Genomic DNA, 21,201 nt, shown 5'->3' on the forward strand with positions numbered 1-21,201 from the left:
CCTCGCCCGGCTAGTTTTTTGTATTTTTAGTAGAGACGGGGTTTCACTGTGTTAGCTAGGATGGTCTCGATCTCCTGACCTCATGATCCGCTGGTCTCGGCCTCCCAAAGTGCTGGGATTACAGGCTTGAGCCACCACGCCCGGCCTCAGCAGTGTTTTATAGTTTACCTTGTAAAGTTCTTTCACCTCCTTGGTTAGGTATATTCCTAAGTATTTTATATTTTATTTTGCAGCTACTGTAAAAGGAGTTGGGTTCTTGATTTGATTCTCAGTTTAGTTGCTGTTGGTCTATAGGAGAGCTACTGATTTGTGTACATTAATTTTGTATCCAGAAACTTTGCTGAATTCTTTTATCAGTTCTAGGAGTTTTTGGATGAGTCTTTAGGGTTTTCTGGGGACACAATCATATCATCAGCAAACAGCAGCAGTCTGACTTCCTCTTTATCGATTTGGATGCATTTATTTATTTCTCTTATCTGATTGCTCTGACTAGGACTTCCAGTACTGTGTTGAAGAGAATTGGTGAGAGTGGGCATCCTTGTCTTATTCCAGTTCTCAGGGGAAATGCTTTCAACTTTTCCCCATATAGTACAATGTTGGCTGTGGGTTTGTCATAGATGTCTTTTATTACATTGAGGTATGTCCCTCGTATGATGATTTTGTTGAGAGTTTTAATCATAAAGTGATGCTGGATTTTGTCAAATGTTTTTTCTGCATCTATTGAGATGATCATATGATTTTGTTTTTGGTTTTTTTTTTTTTGTTTTTTTTTTTGATTATTATACTTTAAGTTCTAGGGTACATGTGCATAACGTGCAGGTTTGTTACATATGTATACTTGTGCCATGTTGGTGTGCTGCACCCATCAACTCGTCAGCACCCATCAATTCATCATTTATATCAGGTATAACTCCCAATGCAATCCCTCCCCCCATGATTTTGGTTTTTAATTCTGTTTATGTGGTGTATCACATTTATTGACTTGCATATGTTAAACCATCCCTGCATCCCTGGTATGAAACCCACTTGATCATGGTGGATTATCTTTTGATATGTTGTTGGATTCAGTTAGCAAGTATTTTGTTGTGGATTTTTGCATCTATGTTCATCAGGGATATTGGTCTGTAGTTTCCTTTTTGTGCTATGTCTGTTCATGGTGTTAGTATTAGGGTGGTACTAGCTTTATAGAATAATTTATAGAGAATTCCTTCTTTCTCTATCTTGTGGAATAGTGTCAATAGAATTGGTGCCAATTCTTTGAATGTCTGGTAGAATTCAGCTATGAATCTATCTGGTCCTGAACTTTTTTTATTGGTAATTTTTTATTACCATTTCAATCTCACTGCTTGTTATTGGTCGGTTCAGGGTGTCTAATTCTTCCTAATTTAAGCTAGGAGGATTGTATCTTTCCAGGAATTTATCTCTTCTAGGTTTTCTAATTTATGTGTGTAAAAGTGTTCGTAGTAGCCTTGAATGATCTCTTGTATTTCTGTGGTGTAGTCGTAATATCTCCTGTTTTATTTCTAATTGAACTTATTTGGATATTCTCTCTTCTTGGTTTATCTTTCTAATGGTCTGTCAATTTTATTTATCTTCTCAAAGAAACAGCTTTTTCTTTCATTTATCTTTTGTATTCTGTTTTTGTTTCAGTTTCATTTAGTCCTGCTCTGACCTTTCTTCAGCTGGGTTTGCGTTTGGTTTGTTCTTGTTTCTCTAGTTCCTTGAGGTATGAACTCAGATTGTCTGTCTGTGCTCTTTCAGACTTTTTGATGCAGGCAGTTAATGCTATGAACTTTCCTCTTAGCGCTGCCTTTGCTGTATCTCAGAGATTTTGATAGATTGTGTTACTATTGTCATTCAGTTTGAAGAATTTTTTAATTTCCATCGTGATCTCATTGTTGACCCAGTGATCATTCAGTAGTAGGTTATTTAATTTCTGTGTATTTGCATGGTTTCAAAGGTTCCTTTTATAGTTGATTTTTAATTTTATTCCACTGTAGTCTGAGAGAGTACTTAATATAATTTCAATTTTCTTAAATTTATGGAGGCTTGTTGGGTGGCCTATCATATGGTCTATCTTGGAGAAAGTTCCTTGCACTGATGAATAGAATGTATATTCTGCTGTTGTTAGGTAGAATGTTCTGTAAATATCTGTTAAGTCCATTTGCTCCAGAGTATACCTTAATCATTGTTTCTTTGTTGGCTTTCTGTCTTGATGACCTGTCTACTGCCGTCAGTGGAGTATTGAAGTCCCCCACTACTATTATGTTGCTGTCTATCTCATTTCTTAGGTCTAGCAGGAATTGTTTCATAAATTTGTGAGCTCCAGTGTTAGGTGCATATTATGGGATTGTGATATTTTCCTGTTGAACAAGGCATTTTATCATTATATAATGTCTTTCTTTGTCTTTTTTAACTGCTGTTGCTTTAAAGTTTGTTTTGTCTGATATAAGAATAGCTACTATTGCTCACTTTTGGTATCAATTTGCATGAATTATCTTTTTCCACCCCTTTACCTTAAGTTTATGTGAGTCCTTATGTCTTAGGTGAGTCTCTTGAAGGCAGCAGATGTTATCCATTCTACAACTCTACATCTTTTAAATGGAGCATTTAGGCTATTTACATTCAATATTCGTACTGAGATGTGAGACACCCTTCCATTCATCGTGCTATTTGTTGCCTGTACACCTTGGTTTGTTGTTGTTGTTGTTGTTGTTGTTGTTGTTGTTGTTGTTGTTGTTTTCAATTCTAGTTTTGTTTCATAGGTCCTCTGAGATTTATGCTTCAAGGAGGTTCTGTTTTGATGTGTTTCCAGAATTTGTTTCAAGATTTAGAGCTCCTTTTAGCAGTTCTTATAGTGCTGGCTTGGTAGTGGCAAATTCCTCAGCATTTTTTTGTCTGAAAGAGACTGTATCTTTCCTTCATTTATGAAGCTTAGTTTCACTGGATACAAAATTCTTGGCTGATAATTGTTTTGTTTAAGGAGGCTGAAGATAGAACTCCAGTCCTTTCTCGCTTGTAAGGTTTCTGCTGAGAAATCTGCTGTTAATCTGATAGGTTTTCCTTTATAGGTTACCTGGTGCTTTTGCCTCACAGTTCTTCAGATTCTTTCCTCTGACTTAACTTTAGATAGCCTCATGGCAATGTGCCTAGGCAACGATCTTTTTGCAATGAATTTCCCAGGTGTTCTTTGAGCTTCTTATATTTGTATGTCTAGGTCTTTAGTAAGGCTAGTGAAGTTTTCTCAATTATTCCCCAAATACATTTTCCAAACTTTTATATTTATCTTCTTCCTCTGGAATGTTGATTATTCTTAGGTTTGGTTTTTAAACAAAATTCCTTACTTCTTAGAGGCTTTGTTCATATTTTCATGTTCTTTTTTCTTTGTCTTTGTTGGATTGGGTTAGTTTAAAGACCTTGTCTTTGAGCTCTGAAGTCTTTCTTCTGCTTGTTCAATTCTATTGCTGAGACTTTCCAGAGCATTTTGCATTTCTATAAGTATGTCCATTGTTTCCTGAAGTTTTAATTGTTTTTTATTTATGGCATCTATTTCACTGAAAATTTCTCACCTCATTTCTTGTATTGCTTTTTTGAGTTTCTTAAATTGGGCTTTGCCTCTCTCTGGTGCCTCCTTGATTGGCTTAATAACTGACCTTCTGAATTCTTTTTCAGGTAAATCAGGGATTTCTTCTTGGTTTGGATCCATTGCTAGTGAGCTAGTGTGATTTTTTAGGGGGTGTTAAAGAACCTCATTTTGTCTTATTTCCAGAGTTGGTTTTCTGGTTTCTTCTCATCTGGGTAGCCTCTGTCAGAGGGAAGATCTAGGGCTCAAGGCTGTTGTTCAGATTATTTTGTCCCACAGGGTGTTCCCTTAATGTAGTACTCTCCCCCTTTCCCTAGGGATGTGGCTTCCTGAAAGCCAAGCTGTAGTAATTGCTCTCTCTCTTCTGGATCTAGCTACCTAGCAGGTCTACAGGTTCTGGGCTGGTACTGGGGGTTGTCTGCACAGAGTCCTGTGATGTGAACCTTCTGTGGATTTCTCAGCCATGGATACCAGCACCTGCTCCAGTGAAGGTGGCCGGGGGGTGAAAGGGACTCTGTGAGAGTCCATAGTTTTGGTTGTTTAATGCACTCTTTTTGTGCTGGTTGACCTCCTGCTGGGAGGTGGTGCACTTCACTGAGGAGAATCAGGCAGTGGGCAGGGCCCCAGAACTCCCAAGAGTATATACCCTTCTTCTTCAGCTACTAGGGTGGATAGGGAAGAACCAGCAGGTGACGGCAAGGCTAGGCGTTTCCAAGCTCAGGGTTTGCTGCAGCTGCTGTGGGGTCCATGGGTGTGTTTCCCAGGTCAATGGAATTATATTCCCAGGAGGATTATGACTGCCTCTGTTGTATCAGGCAGATTGTCAGGGAAGTGGGGGAAAGTAGCAGTTGCAGGCCTCACCCAACTCTCATGCAACCCAAAAGTCCGGTCTCACTCCCACCATGAGCCCTTAAACAGCACCAAGTCTGTTTCCAGGCAGTGGGTGAGCAGGGCTGAGAACTTGCCCCAGACTAGCAGCTTCCCAGCTGTGAAAGGAAGTAGGGCTTTCATGCTTCCCTGCCTGTGGAGTCTGCACACCAGATCCACATCCTCCCCCGAGTTCTGGCCAGGAGACTTCTTATTTGGTTGGAATTGTTACGTGGTTCAGCTGGTGGTTTACTTCTCCCTGTGGCCTTTCCCAGTACCTCTGGCAGCCCTCTCCAAGGACCCCTGTGAGGCAAGGCAGAAATAGCTTCCTAGGGGACCCAGAGAGCCCACAGGGCTTTTCCAGCTGCTTCCTCTACCCCTGTATTTTACTCAGCTCTCTAAATTGACTCAGCTCCTGGTAAGGTCAGAATCTTCTCTCATGATCTAGACCTTCAGACTCCCCAGTGAGGGTGTGTGTTCAGGGGTGAACAATCCCCCTTTCCCCTTTCCACAGTATGGGCACTCACAGTATTTGGGGTGTCTCCTGGGTCTTGCAGGAGCAATCTTCTTCCTTCTGAGAGTGTGTGGGTTCTCTTGGTGTTCCTGGTTTATTGCTGCAGTATTTCTGGAGCAAAAGTTCATGATGTGAGATTCCACGTGCTGCTCTGTCCATCCGAGTGGGAGCTGCAACCTATTTATGCCTCCCATCCCCCATGATCCTCTGGTTGTTTTCTTACTGCTGAGTTTTTCTAGCTTCTATCTCAGTCACCCACTTATCCAGGAGGCAACTCACAGAGATCATTTTAAAATAGACAAGAAATAATATATGTTTATATATAAAGTGAAAGTATGGCATGCACTGTTCTGCACTTTGCTTTGCTATGTTAACTATGTAGCCTGAGTCTACTTGTTTTTTAAAACGTTTCCCCTATTATTAACATCTTGCATTAGTGAGGTACATGTGCTATAACTGATGTGCCAATATTTACAGGTTATTATTAACTAAAGTCCATAGTTTACATTAGGGTTCACTTTGTGTTATATATTCTGTGGGTTTTGACAAATATACTAATGACATGTATCTACCGTTATAGTGTTACACAGAATAGTTTCACTGCCCTAAAAGTTGCCTGTGCTCCACTTATTCTTCTCTCCTTCCTTTCTTCCCCAACTCTAGTGGCAAGCACTGATCTCTTTACTGTCTCCAGAAGTTTACCTTTTCCAGAATGTCACATAGTTAGAATAGTACACTATGTAGCTTTTTCAGAGAGGTTTCTCTCACTTAGAAATATGCAATTAAAATTCTTCCATGTCTTTTTGTGGCTTGACAGCCTATTTATTTTTATCATTGAGTAATATTCCATTGTATGGATGTACCAAAATTTATTTAACCATTCATCTATGAAATATCTTGGTTGCTTCCAAGTTTTGGCAATGTCAACTCATTTGGGTAAATACCATGGAGCATGATTGCTGAATCATATTATGAACAGAATGCTTTGTTTTGTAAGAAATCGCCAGCCTGTCTTCCAAAGTGGCTGTGTGTCTGTAGTTTGTTCCTTCCGGTGTGTTCGTGGTCTCACTGACTTCAAGAATGAAGCTGTGGACCCTTGAGGTGAGTGTTACGGTTCTTAAAGATGGCACAGACCCAAAGAGTGAGCAGCAGCAAGATTTATTGTGAAGAGCGAAAGAACAGCTTCCACAGTGTGGAAGGGAACCCGAGCAAGTTGCCACTTCTGGCTGGGGTGGTCAGATTTGATTTCCTTATTTGTCCCCACCCATGTCCTGCTGATTGGTCCATTTTACAGTGTGCTGATTGGTCCATTTTACAGGGTGCTGATTGGTCCATTTTACAGAGTACTGATTGGTCCATTTTACAAATCTCTAGCTAGCTACAGAGTGCTGATTGGTGTGCTTTTACAGAGCATGGGATTGGTGCATTTTGCAAACCTCCAGCTAGCTACAGAGTGCTGATTGGTGCATTTTACAATCCTCTTGTAAGACAAAAAAGTTCTCCAAGTCCCCACCCGACCCAGAAGTCAAGCTGGCTTCACCTCTCAGCTGCACCATTTTGCATTCCCACCAGTGATGAAGGAGAGCTCCTGTTGCTCCACATCCTTGTCAGCATTTAGTGTTGTCAGTGTTTTGGATTTTAGCCATTCTAATAGGTACGTGGTGGTGTTTTATTGTTGTTTTAATTTAAAAATCCCTAATGACATATGATATGGAGCATCTTTTTATATGCTTATTTACCATCTGCATATCTTATTTGATGAGATGTTTGTTCAGATATTTTGCTCATTTTTTAGTTGGGTTGTTTTTCTTATTGCGGAGTTTTAAGAGGTATTTGTATATTTTGGATATAAGCCCTTTAAGAGACACATGTTTTGTAAATATTTTCTTCTAGTCTGTGACTTATCATTTCCTTCTTAGAATAGTATCTTTCCCCTGAACAGAAGTTTTTAATTTTACTGATATCCAACTTATCAATGTCTTTATTTCATGAATCATGTATTTGGTGTTGCATTTAAAAGTCATCACCAAATCCAAGGTCACCTAGATTTTTTTCTATGTTATCTCCTAGGAGTTTTATAGTTTTTTATTTAGAACTATGGTTTATTTTGAGTTAATATTTGTGAAAGGCATAAGATATATAGAAATTTTCTGAATGGTATAGACTCTATATGAGTCTAGATTTTTTGCATGGGTGTGTCCAATTTTTTCAGCCCTGCTTATTGAAAAGATATCCCTTCTTGATTAAACTGCATTTGCTTCTTTGCCAAGAGTTTAGTGATTATATATTCACCTAGAATCCTGGGTATCTGGGAGTTTTAACCTCCTACATGATCACCTCCATCAACCCCAGGTGATCCTAACATGCAGCCAGCTTTGGGAACCAGTGCGTAGAGGATAGTGCATGGATGCTTATAGAAGCTCTTCTGGTAAGATAATAGAAGCCCAGCAGGCAGCAGCTTAGCAAGAATACACCTGCCTTCTCCATTCTGGAAGGTCCTACATGCAGGAAAATTGTCATCAGCAATTGCATGTTCCGTTAGAATCCCAGCTCCAAGAAAGCCACCCCAAGACATATTGCTGCTGCTTCTACATGAATTGCTTCCCTATCTTTAAGTGGAAGATGCCTAACTAAAGAAAGAGGGAATTTATAGCAGGTAAGTGTACCTGTAGCCTCCTCCTACCAATCCCTAAATCATCTGAGGTGCTGCAGAGGGATGAGTGTGGCCAGGTGTTCTGGCATGAGCTGTGCAAGGCTGAGGCCTAGAGCCAGAAGAGCAGAAGATGAGGCCAAAATAAGGATGGCAGAAGGAAAGGATTCAAACTCTCCCATTTTGGAAAAAGTCCCCATGGCTGATTCTGGCTAAAAGTTTCCCAAAGCACCCTTTCACATGAACAAGATATAGGAGCAAGGCCACGGCAGGTAGAAGAAATCTGGGCTTGAATATTGTGGTTTAGGAAGACAGAAACAGGAAGAATAGGGCTGGGAAAAACAAGTCCACGTTGGTTCTGGTAGCAGAGTTGAGGTCTGCAACTGGAGGCCTGGCACAGTCCCTGGGTCACCAAGATGGGAATGAGATCACACAACAGGGAGAGAGCCATGGCCAGGAACCAGGTGGGAACCTGGGCCAGAACAGGAGCTGAGTGGGAAGAAATAAAAATGGTCTGTCCCTGGTACCTGCATGCCATCAGCTCTCAAAAGGCATTGTGGACATAATGAGTAAACAAATGAAGGAGTGCTGCAGATTCAAACCCTTTAAATCACTATTTCTGTGGTCAGTATAATAATGTTTTTTATGGATATTGTTCCCATGTGTTATAGATTGAATGGTGCCCCTCAAAAAGATACATAGCAGTCCTCATCCCCAGTACCTCCAAGGGTGACCTTATTCAGAAATAGGGCCTTTGCAGAGATAACCCAGTTAAAATGAGGTTATTAGAGCAGACCCTCATCCTGCATGGCTGGTGTCCTTATAAAAAGTGGAAATTTGGACACGGAAGCAGGGACACAGCAGGAAGGTGATGTGAAAATTCGCAGAGATAAGATGACCATGTAACTAGAGTGACACAGCTCAAGCCACAGAACACCACAGATGGCTGCCAGCCCCAGAAGCAGGAAGAGGCAGGAAGGAGCTTCCCCAGATGCTCCAGAGGAGATGCAGCCCTGCTGTCACCTTGCTTCATACTCCCAGCCTCCAGAACTGTGAGTGAATAAATAGCTGTTTTGTTGAGCCACCCAATTTTTGGTACTCTCTTACAGCAGCCCTAGGAAGTAAATATACGTGTCAAGGTGAAGCCATCAAGGTGCCATGCTATTATGTAAACAGCCTAGGTTCCTACAGGTGGGAAATGGGTCCATTGCTATTTGGACCATGCTCTTATTTCTCCAAATCTTTGTTTCAGTCTGCTATGCAACCATGTTGAAAGTCTTAGGGAAAAAAAAAAAATTATTCTAGGAAAGAATTGGCTTGCCTCTGTAAATTCCGTGAGATAGCCAAAACACTGTGAGTGCCCAACGTGTGACTGGGAAAAGTCTGCCTCCAAACACACATCCACACTGGGGAAACCTGAAGATCCAAATCATGGGAGAAGGATTTAACCTTACCTAGAGCTGAAACAAATTTACATAGCCAAGAGAAATATAGAAGTAGAAGCAGTAGAAAGAGCCCTGTAGGCACTGCCACTCCCCAGAGAAGCCCGAGGGAGCCATTTCTGGCTTTATCTCATAGGAGTCCTTGGGGTAGTCAGCCAGTGGAACTGAGGAAGGGCCACAGGAAGAAGGAGAGTTCTAGCTGAACTTCGTAATAATTTTGACTGAGCATGAATTTTTTCCTGGGCAGAATCTAGGAGGGAGTAATAAACAGAAACTGCAGATACGAGCACAGAAGCCATGGCAGACAGGGAGCAGTGAGGCCTGAAAGCCCTGCTTGCTTTCTCAGTGGAGAGGCTTATAGCCTGAAGCAAAATATCAGCCCTATGCACCAGAGGTCTGGATATAAATTCAGCTCTGTTGCTATTGAGGGAGCCTGGTGGAAGTGAGACTGACCCTGCTGGCTGCTTGGGAGCTAGGTGAGGCCTGTCATTGCCAGGTTTCCCCGCTTCCCTGGAAACCTGTTTGAAGAAGCAAAGGCAGCCATAAACCCCCTTGGAACATCACTTGATTAGCCTAAGAACCAATCCCCCGTCTCCCACAGTGGCCGCAGCAAGCCCTGCCCAAGGAGGGTCTGAGCTCAGACACGTCTAACACTGCCTCCACCTGACGGTATTTCTCTACCTGACCTGGTAGCTGAAGACAAAAGACATGGGAGCTCTATGGCCCTGCCCATCACCTGAGTAACCCAAATACTTATCCAGGAGACTGTAGGGCAAGCTTATAGCCCCACTATACTACAGCAGCTGATGCTATTTTGAAAGTGCCACCTCCTGGCGGGAAGCCAACCAACTCAAGCCACTACAGGAACTCATGAAAGAACAACCCTGCTCCAACGGAGGAGAAAACAACAGCTAATTTCACTGCCTATAATATCCTGGCTAATCAGAGATACAGAGTCTGTCCACATGACAACTTCACTGCTAGCATAAGCAGCATTCAAGAAAACCAGTGCACTATATAAACCTACAACCAAGGATTCTTAGAGTCCACCTCACTCCCCTGGTATCCACAGCTGAGAGACCTGAAGACAGATCACATCACAGTACTATTTGCAGACACTACCCAGTATCAACCCAGAGCCCGGCAGCTCTTCTGGGGGACAAGGCTCAGAAGAGCAGTAGCAATCACTGTAGTCTGGCTCTCAGGAAGCCCCATCCATAGGGGAAGGGGGAAAGTACCATATCAAGGGAGCACTCCTTGTGACGAAAGAATCTGAATTGCAGACCTTGATTCCCAGATCTTCCCTCTGACATAGCCTACCCAAATAACAAGGAAACAGAAAAGCAATTCTAGTAATACAACAAAACAAGGTTCTTTAACACCCCCAAAATATCACATGAGTTCACCAGCAATGGGTCCAAACCAAGAAAAAATATCTGAATTGCCAGGAAAAGAATTCAGAAGGTTGATTATCAAGCTACTCAAGGAGGTACTAGAGAAAGGTGAAAACCAACCTACAAAATTAAAAACATAATGCAGGATATGCACAAAAACATCTCCAGAGAAATAGATATCATAAATAAAAAACAATAAAACCTTCTGGAAAAGAAAGACACACTTAGGGAAATGCAAAATATAATTGAACAAGTAGAAGAAAGAACTTTACAGCTCAAAGACAAAGCTTTAGAATTATCCCAACCCAACAAAGACAGAGAAAAAAAGAATTTTAAAAAATGCAGACCTCCAAAAAGTTTGGGATTGTGTTAAATGACCAAACCTAACAATAATTTCTGTTCCTGAGGAATAAGAGAAATCTAAACACTCAGAACACTTATTTGACAGAATCATCAAGGAAAACTTCCCTGACCTTGTGAGTGATCTAGACATCCGAACACAAGAAGCTCAAAGAACACCTGGGAAATTCATCACAAAAATATCATGACCTAGGCACATAGTCATCAGGTTGTCTAAAGTGAGGAAAAAGGAAAGAATCTGAAGTGCTGTGAGGCAAAAGCATTAGATAACCCATAAAGGAAAATCTGTCAGATTAACAGCAGATTTGTCAGCAGAAACCCTACAAGCTGGAAAGGATTGGGGTCCTATCTTTTGCCCTCTTAAACAAAACAATTATCAGCCAAGAATTTTGCAGCCTGTGAAACTAAGCTTCATAAATGAAGGAAAAATAAAGCTTTTCTTAGACAAACAAATGCCAAGAGAATTTGCCACTACCAAGCCAGCACTACAAGAACTGCTAGAAGGAGTTTGAAATCTTGAGACAAAACCTCAGAATACATCAAAACAGAAACTCCTTGAAGCATAAATCTCACAGGACCTATAAAACAATAATACAATTTTTAAAAACAGGTATTCAGGAAATAACTGGCATGATGAATAGAATAGTGGCTCACATCTCAATACTAATGTTGACTGTAAATAGCCTAAATCCTTCACCTCCACTTAAAAGATGTAGAATTGCAGAATGGATAAGAATTCACCAACCAAGTATCTGCTGTCTTCAAGAGACTCGCCTAACACATAGGGACTCACATAAACTTAAGGTAAAGGGGTGTAAAAAGAATGGACACCAAAAGTGAGCAGAAGTAGCTATTTTTATATCAGACAAAACAGAATTTAAAGGAACAACAGTTGAAAAAAAGACGAAGAGGGACATTACGTAATGATAAAAAGATGAGACGAGTTCAACAGGAAAATATCACAATCCTCTACATGCACCTAACACTGGAGTTCCCAAATTTATAAAAACAATTACTACTAATGCAAGAAATGAAATAGATGGCACAACAATAATAGTGGGAAACTTTAATATTTCACTGACAGCACTAGACAGGCCATCAAGACAGAAGGTCAACAAACAAACAATGGACTTAAACTAAACCCTAGAACAAACGGACTCAACAGATATTTACAGAACATGCTACTAAACAATTGCAGAATGTACATCCTATTCATCAGCACATAGAACGTTTTCCAAGATAGACCATATGATAGGCCACAAAATGAGTCTCAATAAATTCAAGAAAATCAAAATTATATCAAGTGGAATAAAATTGGAAATCAACTCCAACCCTCAAAGCCATAGGAAATTAACTAACATGTGGAAATTAACTAATCTGCTCTGAATGATTTTTGGGTCAACAATTACATCAAAATGGAAGTTAAAGAAGTATTATCACAATGATAATAGTGACACAACTTACCAAAATCTCTGGGATATAGCAAAAGTGGTGCTAAGAGGAAAGTTCGTAGCATTAAATGCTTACATCAAAAAGTCTGAAGAGCACAAACAGACATCTAAGGAATCTCAAAGAACTAGAGAAACAAGAACAAACCAAACCCAAACCCTAATGCAGCAGAAGAAAAGAAATAACAAAGATCAGAGCAAAATTAAATGAAATTGAAACAAAAAAATACAAAAGATAAATGAAACAAAAAGCTGTTTTGAAAAGATAAACAAAATTGATAGACCATTAGTGAGATAAATCAAGAAAAGAAGAGAGAAGATGCAAGTAAGCTCAATAGAAAAGAAATGGGAAATATTAAAATTCATGCCACAGAAGTGCAAAAGATCATTGAAGGCTACTATGAACACCTTTATGCACGCAAACTAGAAAAGCTAGAGGAGATGGATAAATTCCTGGAAATATACAACCCTCCTAGATTAAACCAGGAAGAAATAGAAACTTTGAACAGACCAATAACAAGCAGTGAGATAGAAGTGGTAATTTAAAAAAATTACCAACAAATAAAGTTCACAACCAGACGGATTCACAGCTGAATTCTATCAGACATTCAAAGAAGAATTGGTACCAATCCTACTGAAACTGTACCAAAAGATGGAGAAAGAGGGGATCCTCTCTAAATCATTCTATGAAGCCAGTATCACCTTAATACCAACACCAGGAAAGAACATAACAAAAAAAGGAAACTATAGACCAGTATCCCTGATGAACATAGATGCAAAAATCCTCAACAATATACCAGGTAACCAAATCTAGTGGCATATCAAAAAGGTAATCCTCCATGATCGTGTGGGTTTCATACCAGAGATGCAGGGATGGTTTAACATGGGCAAGTCAATCAATGTGATACACCACATAAACAGAATTAAAAACAAAAATCATATAATCATCTCAATAGATGTAGAAAAAGTGCTTGACAAAATCCAGCATTGCTTTATGATTAAAACCCTCAGCAAAATTGCTGTAGAAGGGATATACCTTAATGTAATAAAAGCCATCTTTGACAAACCCACAGCCAACATTACACTGAATGGAGAAAAGTTGAAAGCATTCCCCCTGAGAACTGGAACAAGACAAGGATGCCCACTTTCACCACTTCCATTCAACATAGTATTGGAAGTCCTAGCCAGAGCAATCAGACAAGAGAAAGAAATAAAAGGCATCCAAATTAGTAAAGAGGAAGTCAAACAGTCACTGTTCACTGATGATATAATTATATACCTAGAGAACCCTGATGACACATCCAGAAAGTTCCTAGATCTGATGAATGAATTCAGTAAAGTTTCAGGATACAAAATCAAGGTATGCAATTAAGTTGCACTGCTATACACAAACAGTGGCCAAGCTGAGAATCAAATTAAGAACTCAATCCCTTTGACAATAGCTGCAAAAATAAAAATTAAATTAAATACTTAGGAATAAACCTAACCAAGGAGGTAAAAGATCTCTACAAAGAAAACTACAAAACACTACTGAAAGAAATAGATGACAAAAACAAATGGAAACATACATCATACGTTCATGGGTGGGTAGAATCAATATTGTGAAAATGACCATACTGCCAAAAACAATCTACAAAGTCACTGCAATTCCCATCAAAATACCATCGTCATTCTTCAGGGAACTAGAAAAAACACTACTAAAATTCATATGGAACCAAAAAAGAACACACATAGCCAAAGCAAGATTAAGCAAAAGGAACAAATCTGGAGGCATCACATTACCCAACTTCAAACTATACTACAAGGCTACAGTCACAAAAACAGCATGGTACTGGTATAAAAATGGGCACGTAAACCAATGGAACAGAATAGAAAACCCAGAAATAAACCCAAATATTTACAGCCAACTGATCTTTGACAAAGCAATCAAAAACATAAACTGAGGAAAATGCACCCTATTCAACAAATGCTGCTGAGATAATAGCAAACCACATGCAGAAGTATGAAACTGGATCCTCATCTCTCGCCTTATACAAAAATCAACTCAAGATGGATCAAAGGCTTAAATCTAAGACCTGAAACAATAACAATTCTAGAAAATAACATCAGAAAAACTATTTTAGACATTGGCTTAGGCAGAGTTCATGACCAAGAACCCAAAAGCAAATGTAACACACACAAAAGTAGATGAATAGATGGGGCTTGCTTAAACTAGAAAGCTTCTTGCACAGCAAAAGAAATAATGAGCAGAGTAAACAGACAACCCACAGGGTGGGAGAAAATCTTCACAAACTATTCATCCAAAAAAGGACTATTATCCAAAATCTACAAGGAACTCAAATAAAAAAGGACTAATATTCAAAATCTACAAGGAACTCAAACAAATCAGCAATAATAACAATAATTCCACCAAAAGTGGGCTAAGGACACAAATAGACAATTCCCAAAAGAAGATATACAAATGGCCAAGAAACATGAAAAAAAATGCTCAACACTACTAATTATCAGAGAAATGCAAATCAAAACCATCTTACTCCTGCAAGAATGGCAATACTTTAAAATAAAAAAAAAAATAGATGATGACATGGATGCGGTGATCAGGGAACACTTCTACACTGCTGGTGGGAATGTAAACTAGTACAACCACTACGGAAAATAGTACAGAGATTCCTTAAAGAACTAAAAGTAGAACTACCATTTGATCCAGCAATGCCACTACTGGGTATCTATCCAGAGGAAAAGAAGTCATTACATGAAAAGACACTTGCACATGCATGCTTACAGCAACACAATTTGCAAATTGCAAAATATGGAACCAGCCCAAATGCTCATGAATCAATTAGCAGGTAAAGAAAATGTGGTCAGGCCAGGAGTGGTGGCACCTGTAATCCCAGTACTTTTGGGAGGCCAAGGCAGGTGGATCACAATGTCAGGAACTCAAGACCAGCCTGATCAACATGGTGAAACTCCATCTCTACTAAAATACAAAATTAGCTAGGTGTGGTGGCATGTGCCTGTAATCCCAGCTACTCAGGAGGCTGAGGCAGGAGAATTGCTTGAACTCGGGAGACAGAGGTTGCAGTGAGCCAAGGTTGCGCCACTGCACTCCAACCTGGGCAACAGAGACTCCATCTCAAAAAAAAGAAAAAAGAAAGAAAATAAAAGAAAATGTGATATATATACACCATGGAATACTACTCAGCCATAAAAGGAACAAAATAATGCCATTTGCAGCAATCTGGATGGAATTGGAGATCATTATTCTAAGTGAAGTAACTCAGAAATGGAAAACCAAACATTGTATGTTTTCACTTATAAGTGGGAGCTAGCTATGAGTATGCAAAGGCATAAGAATGATACAATGGACTTTGGGGACTGAGGGGAAGGGTGGGAGGGGTTGAAAGATAAAATACTACACATTGGACACAGTGTACATAGCTCCAATGATGGGTGTACCAAAATCTCTGAAGTCACCACTAAATAACTTATCTACATAACTAAACACTACTTGTTCCTCAAAACTATTGAAATAATAATAATAATAATAAAAGTATACTTAAACAAAGTAAAATTAAAAAATAAAAAAGAAAGAAAAGATGGTTATCTGTCACATTTAAACAGAACCAGTTAGGACAGTTGATAATTTCAGTAAGGATTCTGCAGTCTGGCATAGAGATTATCCTTGGAGGCTGGTGCCTTCACAAGGCTTATTCCCATCTAGATAAGCTACTACTTCTTGTTCATATAAAACGAGAGTTTAGGCTGGGCGTGGTGGCTCACGCCTGTAATCCCAGCACTTTGGAAAGCCAAGGCTGGCAGATCACCTGAGGTCAGGAGTTCAAAACCAGCCTGGCCAACATGGTGAAACCCCATCTCTACTAAAATACAAAAAAATTAGCTGGGCGTGGTGGTGGGTACCTGTAACCCCAGCTACTTGGGGGGCTGTGACAGGAGAATTGCTTGAACCTGGGAGTCGTAGGTTGCAGTGAGCCAAGATCACGCCCATCAAATAAATAAATAAATAAATGGAGATTTTAAGTAGGACGTTTGACCCAACTTCATTTTGTGAAATGTGCAGAATCTGTGATAATTCCAAGGGAGTATTCTCTTAAGACAAGGTCATAATATGGTTAATGTCAGAATTTTATCTCTTTCACCCAGGCTGGGGTGCAGCGGCACGATCTCAGCTCTTTGCAACCTCTGCCTCCCAGGTTCAAGAGATTCTCCTGCCTCAGCCTCCTGAGTAGCTGGGATTACAGGCATGCACCACTCAATCCAGCTAATTTTGTGTTTTGTGTAGAGACAGGGTTTCACCATGTTGGCCAAGCTGGTCTCGAACTCCTGGCCTCAAGTGATCCACCCATGTCGACCTCCCCAAGTGCTGGGATTACAAGAGTGAGCCACTGCACCCAGTCGGTAAAGTCAGAATTTTAAAATTTGGTAAACAATTTTCTGCCAAAACACCAGCCTCCAGGGGACTAACATAAGGTTTGGGTCCAGTAGTAGGACTGGGTCCAGGCACTGCCCCGAAGTGATGAGAAAGGGTCACATCTGAAGAGTTTGCCCAGGGGACAAAGATGCTCTCCTTTGACCAAAACATTTGTCAGGCTCTGCTTGACTAGGCCTGACCTTGAGCTTCCCTCTCTATCCTTATAGAATCCAGTTTGAGCAAGAATCCTGCTAAGTCAGTTTAGTAAAATTCCCAACCCTAGATATCTCACTACCTTCAATATTTTATCACCCTGACCTTCCTTGGGCAATAATCCTATCAAGTCAGTTTAGTCAGAAATCCCCTTTACCCTTGAGGTTTCTTCTTAGTAATTTCCCACCCACTGACCTCCACCCTGTCCCTTGACTGTAAAGGCCCAATTGTCCTTGTTGTGGGAGTCGAGTCTCATCTCTATCCCTCACTGCAAGACCGCATTGCAGCGGTCCCATCACCATGATCCCTCTTGAATAAAGTCTGCCTTAATGTCTCTACCAAAAGGCTGATTTTTTTTCTTCTTTTGTTTTAGTTTCAGTTTTTTGGTTTTGGTTTTTTTTTTTTTTTTTTTTTTTGAGATGGAGTTTCACTCTTGTCACCCAGGCTGGAGTGCAATGGCATGATCTCAACTCACTGCAACCTCCACCTCCTGGGTTCAAGCGATTCTTCTGCCTCAGCCTCCCAAGTAGTTGGGATTACAGGCATGAGACACCATGTCCAGCTAATTTTTGTATTATTAGTAGAGAAGGGGTTCCACCATGTTGTCCAGGCAAGTCTCGAACTCCTGACCTCAGGTAATCTGCCCCCTCGGTCTCCCAAAGTGCTGGGATTACAGGTGTGAGCCACCACACCTGACCCAGTTTTGGTTTTTACAGAGATGAGGTCTTGCTACATTCCCCAGGCTGGTCTCAATCTCCTGGCTTCAAGCAATCCTCCCACCTTGGCATAGTGGCTCACACCTATAATCCCTGCACTTTGGGAGGCCAAAGTGGGAAGATCACTTGAAGCCAGGTGTTCAAGACCTGCCAGGGCAACATAATGAGACTTCATCTCTACAAAAATTTTTAAAACATAGCGAGGCCTGGTGGTGCATGCCTGTAGTCCCAGTGACTTGGGAGGCTGAGGAGGGAGGACAGCTTGAGCCCAGGAGTTGGAGGCTGCAGTGAGCTACGATGGTATCACTCTACTCCAGCCCAGGCAACAGAGCAAGACTCAATCTGAAAAAAAAAAAAAAAAAATCCTTTCACTTTTCTCAAATATGGAAACAAAGAGCAGGATGAAATGGGAATGAGCCAAGGTAGAGTAAAGCTACACTGGGGCCCTGCAAGAGCAAGGTCAGGAGGGAGGCCAGGAGCGCCAGGAGTTTCTGTCGATGGCTCTGTGGGATGCTGTAGCTGGCTTTAAGACCATGTCGGCACTGATCAGCTGCCCTTGAGCAGCGAACCAGACAGCCACTTCCTCACTATCTGAGAGAACTCCCCTCCAACAAAGGCTGTAAGCACCTCCTCACATCCCTGTCCCTGCCCACCCCTGACTTCTCTGCAGAAGAGAACAGCACATAGCAAGCATTCACTGAATGAATGATTGTGTAGAATTTGCAGACTGGTTAAAATGCAATCACAACAGTACCAGAGTAGCATTGTCTTCCCAGGCGGTGTTCCTTTTCATTTACTTTAAGCTCTGAATAGACATCCACTGTATCTCAAGGATAAAATCATGAAAAGCAAGCACACGTGTAGAACTTATCGAGTGATTAAAACAGAACCTATTGAAAGTGGCATGTTGACGAGTATACATAATTGTTACCATATTGCATGATAAGTAAGCTTAAATGGTCAATCATTCTCATAAATGACCTCTGTTAATAATATTCTTACCCAGAAAAGCAAATTTTAGGGTTTTATTCTTTAAGCTAGTTCTGCAGTATTTATAACTGATATTAATAACTGATATTAACATCGACAATTCTCTTCCCTATGTTTCCCAGCTCTCATTTAACCAAATATCCTTAGAATGTTGAAGTTGAGCTGGAAACTCAGAGGTGTTCTATTTGAGCCTCCACTTAACACCGAAAATCTTTTTACAGTATCCTCCATCAACACCCCCATACACACAGAGAGAGACAGAGACAACTCTAAACAGATGCCTCCAGCTTGCTGCCTCCAAGCTAGGTGCCCTAGGAGCTCTAGAGCCTTGACATCAGAAACTTCAAGCCTAGGGTTCTGAGTAGCCTGCCCAGAGGTCAAGGTCACACACAAAAAGAGGAAATGAAGGTGAAGGGCATTGGCATAGGAAAATTCCTGGGCAGGTGAGAATCTTGGATTCAAGAAATAAAATGAGATGAGTTAGAACTGGAGGGAGGGGGAGTAAGAAGGAAAGGAAATGACCTGATCCCCTAGTGTTTCTTTTAACTCCATTCTGCTGTACATCTAAAGCAGATTTACTTTCCCAGCCAGTCTGCAACAATGAGTGAGTGGCCAGGAGAAATCTATCTCCACCTCCCCGAAAATACTGTCTTGCTATTGCCAGATGTTGCTCTAACCAGAGACAGAGCACTCCCAGACCCCAGTGAGAGATAAAAGTCTTTCACGAGCAAATACCTAGAAGGCAGAACTTATTGGTGTGAATGAGTTTCTGTCAATGTGTAAAAAAGATCAGGTATTTTTCTGTTTGGACAGAGAACCAGTCAGATGGCAAAGAATTTAGGCAAAAGCAAAAGCAAAAGAAAGTATAAGTTGTGCAGAGGAAAGTACAGACATAGGACTGTTCTGATCCTGGCTTTTCCTGATGATTGATCAGATTTCCAACTGCAATGTGCAAATGTGCATTGTTTTTTTTCTATGAATTTGCCTTTTTTTTTTTTTTTTTTTTTTTTTTAGAGGAGTCTCGCTCTGTCGTCAGGCTGCAGTGCAATGGCACGCAATCTCAACTCACTGCAACTTCCGCCTCCCAGTTTCAGGCGATTCTCCTGCCTCAGCCTCCCGAGTCGCTGGGACTACAGGCATGCGCCACCACACCCAGCTAATTTTTGTATTTTTAGTACAGATGGGGTTTCACCACGTTGGCCAGTATGGCCTCAATCTCCTGACCTTGTGGTCTGCCTGCCTCAGCCTCCCAAAATGCTGGGATTACAGGTGCGAGCCACCGCGCCCGGCCAAAAATACCCTAGCTAGATTGTTTGCTTTCTTTCCTAAGCCACCTGACCCTGTAGGTCTATCTTATGTATGTCTTGCTGTGTGCCTCACATTGTATTTGGGGAGTATTAATGGCCTCTCTCACTAAACCACAGACTCCCTGAAGGTAGACAGCGTCTGGACCTAATTTCTCTCTTTAAGATAATTGGGGTGTACAGCACAGTGGGCAGAGGGATCAGTGATGGGGGTCCCCAAGACTACTCTCAGGTTCAGGGACACTTCAGAAAAACTTGCAGAATTCAGAAAAGCTATTACACACATGGTTATAGTTCATGACAGCAAAAAGACACAGAGAATAATCAGCAGAGGTAAAGAGCACATTAGTCAGGCCAGGCATGGTGGCTCACGCCTATAATCCCACCACTTTGGGAGGCCGAGGCTGGAGGATTGCTTGAGCCCAGGAGTACAAAACTAGCTTGGGCAATATAGTGAGATCCTGTCTCTTAAAAAAAAAAAAAAAGACATCAGGCAGAGACCAGGAGAAGAAAGACCAACTGTCCTCTTCTCATTCTTCTCATTCTAGATGTTTCTAGATGTCCTCTCCTCTCCTCATGGGTTATACAGGCAGCACCTGTCATTCTCCCAGCAATGAGGTATGACACCAACTTGAGAAGCTCACTTGAGTCTTAATGTCCAGGATTTTTATTAAGTGTCAGTCACACTAGCATAGAGTGCCTACATGGCTCACCCTAGTTTCTCAATCTCCAGCCACTCCACATGTCAACCAGATACTGTGTCACCCAAGTCCCCTATCATAAATCACATTGCTAGCATAAACTACCTGGGCGGCTCAGGGTCCCAGGTAAACAGAAACACTTTCATCAGACAGGACACTCCAGAGGCTTAGAGGTGATCTCCCAGGAGCAGTCAAGGGCCAGCCCTTTCTTTGTAAAGTGCAGGGTTTGAACTCCCCAGACCTGCTGCATCAAGAAAGAAAAAAGGGAGGGAAGGAGGGAGGGAGGAAGAGAGGAAGGAAGGAAGGAAGGAAGGAAGGAAGGAAGGAAGGAAGGAAGGAAGGAAGGAAGGAAGGAAGGAAGGAAGGAGAAAGGAAGGAAGGAAGGAGGAAGGAAGGAAGGAGGAAGGAAGGAAAGAAGGAAGGAAAGAAGGAAGGAAGGAAGACAGAACGAACGAAAGAAAGAAAGAAAGAGAGAGAGAGAAAAGAAAGGAAAGAAAGAAAGAAAGAAAGAGAAAAGAAAGAGAGAAAAGAAAGAAGCATATGCAGCAAAACAATGTCTTTTACCTTAAGGCAAACTTTAAAAGAGATGA

This window comes from Rhinopithecus bieti, unplaced genomic scaffold (assembly GCF_001698545.2).
Source record: "Rhinopithecus bieti isolate Rb0 unplaced genomic scaffold, ASM169854v2 scaffold_13689, whole genome shotgun sequence".
NCBI lineage: Eukaryota > Metazoa > Chordata > Mammalia > Primates > Cercopithecidae > Rhinopithecus > Rhinopithecus bieti.